Source organism: Pinus tabuliformis, chromosome 1_2 (genome assembly GCF_031772625.1).
Source record: "Pinus tabuliformis cultivar Carrire ecotype Pingquan chromosome 1_2, CPIR1, whole genome shotgun sequence".
NCBI lineage: Eukaryota > Viridiplantae > Streptophyta > Pinopsida > Pinales > Pinaceae > Pinus > Pinus tabuliformis.
The window spans coordinates 833,315,082-833,319,859 of NC_142298.1; the positions used below are offsets into that span (position 1 = coordinate 833,315,082).

Sequence of the window (4,778 nt, forward strand, 5' to 3'; positions counted from 1 at the left end):
AGTGACCTAACAACAGTCCATTTCAATAAAATATCAATTTAATGACCTAGATTTATATGTGTATGGATATGCAGGCCTAGCAGTAGTCCATTTCAATACAATATCAAATGATGAATGCAAGAAGATTTCTCCCTTTTTCGATCAGCTATGTGGAAGATATTGTTCTGTCAACTTCTTGAAGGTGCCCACAGGGAGAAGAATCCGGTAAGGACTAATATAAGTGACCAATGATGACTGATGCTAAATTTTTGTAGATATTTTACAAGCATTGAAGTTTTATATTAGTTTACAGATCATCACGCAGGGAGTAAGGGCTGATGTAATTGAACGATGATGATCTGCAGAATTTTTGTATATAGTTTAGAAGTATTCACGTTTTACATCAAATTGTGGGTCAAATTGCATATAGTAGACGAGCTTGGGATTTATGCTAAATGACAAAAATGGATATTTGTGTTTTGGAAATTGATGTTTAATTTAATTTTAAAATTGAATTAATATTATTATTTTATGATGCATTTGAGAGAAAAATGAACATTGTTTAACTTTCTCTAACATGAACTTGTGTTTAATTGATGAAAGTGGACATTGAATAAAATAGAGTTGTATTGAATTGTTGGTTAACCAAAGATGCATTTTAGATCAAATTGTAGATTGTTTAAATTTCTCTAACATGGAATTATCTTTAATTGTTGAAGGTGCACACTGGAAAAAAATAGATTTTCACACCGCCTGATAGCATTTATTCTACCCACGTTCAAGATTTACAAGAATGATATCAAAGTGAAGGAAACTATTTTCCCAAGCCAACAAGGCCTAGAAAATTCAGTGAAGCATTATTATAGCCTCTAGACAGAAATATGCAGTCTTTCTCTGCAACCATTACCATATCATTCACACATTCAGTTGTGAAACACCTATAGATGACATAAAAAAATGGATTTGATTCATATAGGAAGATTATTTCCCATCTTTCTCTAACATTATTTGTGGCCTCATCTTATTCTTGTCAAATCTTTCTTCATCTGAGGCCAATTTTTCCGTATTCATGTTTTTGTTTAGCCCTAATGGTGATACAAGAGATACTCAACAAAGATATCCTCTATGAATAAGCATATCAACCTAGTGCATTTGCAATTCTAGATTTTTATACACATTTCAAATCATTGATCAGTTGTAAACAATTTGCAAATACATTCTCATTCTGTTTGATTTCTCTCACAGAAAACACTACCAAATCGCTACGTGTTATGGGTTCATTTCTAGCACTTGAACAATTATATGGCATGGTGCATAGAGAGACAAAGACGGGGCAGATAGAAGTCTACTCAAGTAGGATTGATCACTGTATATGTTTTTTCAATATATTGGAAGGCCAAGTTTAATAGAATTTTTCAATATCTCTCCCTCTCTCTCTATTGTACTTGAATCCCTGCAATCTGTCCAGGATGCCCAATAAACGGAAAATGTTTTTTCATTACTCTCACGGATAGGTGCTGAAAAATTTTAAAGCCATTTTCGGGTATAAAGGGATGTTGTTTCCTTAAATTGTAACTTTTGCATATGCTACTAATTTTTTTGAAAATTTCAATTTTGTTTTTGGAAAAATAGGAATGTGTTTTGTTACGTGCGTGAAATATTCACACCCCCACAATGCGAGAACAATCCAGAACACTTTAGCTCAATTTCATGTTGCTTACTAGGATCCCACATTGTCATTGTCATGTGGGTGGCAAGTTTCCATATTATTGCCATGGTTGGGAAGGTTTATACACTAAACACTTTTGATAGATAAATCACTAGTGAAGTTCTAGTGAGATTCCATGCTAGAATATTCACAACCCTTCCATGGGTAAGGGGTTACCCAACCTACATTGGGTGCAATTCCAAGTGTGCCCAAAGCCCCAAGATTCTTGGAAAGAACCATTACTGATGATAATAACCAAGCTAGACCTTCCTACAAGCCCAAACTTGTGAGGTAAGTACAATAATTTTATTCAAAGGGTAAAAAAACACAAACAAAATATGACCGTGTCTTTGCACTTTGTGGTGCAAATGCTAGCTATACCCATTTGAAAAATAGTGCATAGTTTCAAGATGGGATGTTGCACCATTAATTACACTGAAAGACGTTTTCTTTGTGGGATTTGGGTGAGAAGATACTGTTCACCCCAGCCAATCACAAACTTTTATTTTTTTCATTCACACAAATAAAAAATAGACACATGGTAAAGTCACAAGAAAGTTTCCATGTGAATAGATTCAACCTTCCCTTCATCGGGCGGTTTCAATGCTAAACAAGGATGAGGAGGAGAGATCCTTCTTCTCATCTTCCCCTCCTGGTTCCATGTTGATTTTTTTGGTAACAAATCATTCTGTTAAATCTCAATTATTACATATTGGTGTGGTGCGATGTAGTGCTAGTTTCAAAGGGTTCCCAATGGCTACACATTCGTTCCTAGGTGTGACTATAGAGAGAGAGTAAAATTCTTGCAAGTTTAGCAGGACGCATGATGAATTACTCTCTGTGAAGGTTTGAAGGAAATAAGCAAAAATGGGCAAGGAGGATATTAGATCAGAGGTGTGTATGCCATTAGTAGATGATGGAAACAAACACGGATGTGGAGCCGAGAATAATTTAGAGGTACAATCACCATGGAGAGAATAAGTCACAGTCTGGGGCATTGTGGTGAGTGTTGTTATTGGAGGGTTATTTTGCATTATCATGTGTAAATTGAATCTGATTGTGGGAGTGATTACTTCTCTCAATGTGGCTGCTAAAGTGTTGGGATTTCTCCTGGTGAAAACATGGACAACGATTATGTCAAAGCTAGGGATATAGACAACCCATTTCACCAGGTAGGAAAATCCGTTCATTCAAACCTATGTTGTCGCCTACTATGGCATCACTTTTAGCAATGGTTTTAGGACATACATGATTTCCATGGACTAAACAACACATAATTTAATTGGAGATGACTATCCAAAAAATAGGGTTGAAGACATTAAGAATCCTTCTTTAGGGTAGATAATTTCCTTCATTTTACTGTTAGTTTTTTGGGCCTATTTTGCCTTGTTCCACTTCGCAAGGTAATGGTCATACGTTAAAAACTCACTTATCATAGTGGCACTGCTACAATGTTGCTGATTAATAGTTTTCACACTCTGAAAGGTGCTGATACTGCAAGAAAGAAAGTTTGGTGTCTTGGAAAGTACCTAAGCATTAGTTTCGTCTGAAACTTATTAAAGTGGTCTTTTAGTGGAATTGGAGATTCATGTGAATTTGAAAACTTTCTAAGTTTAGGGTTGGAAGCATACAAGAACACATTCTATTCTGACTTTAGTCCAACCGACAATGGATGTGGCTTTATATTCCTTTACATTGTCAATTTTTCAATTTTTCTTGTGCCAATAATATCCTGGGGATGCTTATGGCCTCTTATCAGCAAACGTGCAGGTGACTGGTATCTAGCAGACCTTCGTAGCAATGACTTCAAAGGCCTGTATGGGCATAAGGTGTTTGTAGCTATTTCTCATATTCTGTGTGATGGGTTGTACAACCTTGTCAAGATAATAAGCATCACTAGTAAGGAAATTTATACCCAGTATACTAAATGAAATGCAATTCCTCTCATTAATAATGTTCAAGTTAATGATAATGCAAAAACAGTGAAGGAACAAAGGCAAGAGGAGATATTTATGAAAGACAGAATACCATTTTTGGTAGCATCCTTTGGTTATGTTGGTTCTGCAGCAATTTTTGTTGGGGTAATACCTACCATTTTCCCTCCCTTGAAATGGAACTTGGTACTGATTTCCTATGTTGTGGCAACAAATTTCAGATTTTGCAACTCATATGGAGCAAGTTTGACTGATTGGACCTTTGCTATCACCTATGGAAAGCCAAGACTCTTCATTTTTGCATCATTTGTAGGCAGTAATGGCGGTGTAATTGCATGTTTAGTAGCCTGTGGAGTGATGATGTCAATTGTTTACAGTACACCCTCTGTCAATTGTTTATAAGCTAGTTAGTTGGTATTGTGATAGGATGTATTTTGGCACCCCTTACTTTCTGGATGCTTTGGAGAGATCTTTATATAGGTTCCCCTGATCAAGCATACAAGGCACCATATTCTGTGATCTTCCGAGAAATGGAAATTTTGGGTGTGGAGGGATTTTAGCACCGCCAAAACATTGTCTGCAGTTTTTTTATGCCTTCTTTACCTCTGCAATACTAAGCAACTTTATGAGGGATTTGAATGCTCACAACATCTCAAGTTTCATTCCCATCCCAATGGCTATTGTGATTTCATTCTACATTGTATCTTATTTTGCAATTGACATTTTTTCGGTTTGGTCATGTTATTTGTATGGGAGAGATTAGACAGGAAAGATGCTCAATGATATTCAAGGGCTATGGCTTCAAGATTGATTTGTGGGGATGATATTTGGACTGTACCTTCGAAAATTATTTCCTTATGTAATGTAAATCCACCTATTTGCATGTTATTTTCCTCCACTTGAAGCACCTCATATGCAAATGTCTCTCATAGGTTATACTGCAATTGCAATATTTACTCCCTTATCAGTATGAAAGTCAAATATTTTGAACTTTGGATTCGAGTACATTGTCTTTTCATGTTTCTGCAGTTGAATGAAAGTTGATAAATTTGTTACAACTCTCAGTCGCATGGATGGAATAGTATTCTCATCTATGTGCATCAATTATTAAAAGTAATTTATTTCTTAAAAGAACACGTATATTAATTTTAAAAATA

The 4,778-nt window shown here is 35.6% G+C and overlaps 1 pseudogene; it reads left to right on the forward strand.

Annotated features, from left to right (window-relative positions):
- The first annotated feature begins 2,554 nt into the window (after positions 1-2,554).
- LOC149208509 (putative metal-nicotianamine transporter YSL6 pseudogene) lies at positions 2,555-4,524 on the forward strand (annotated as a pseudogene).
- Positions 4,525-4,778: the final 254 nt, after the last annotated feature.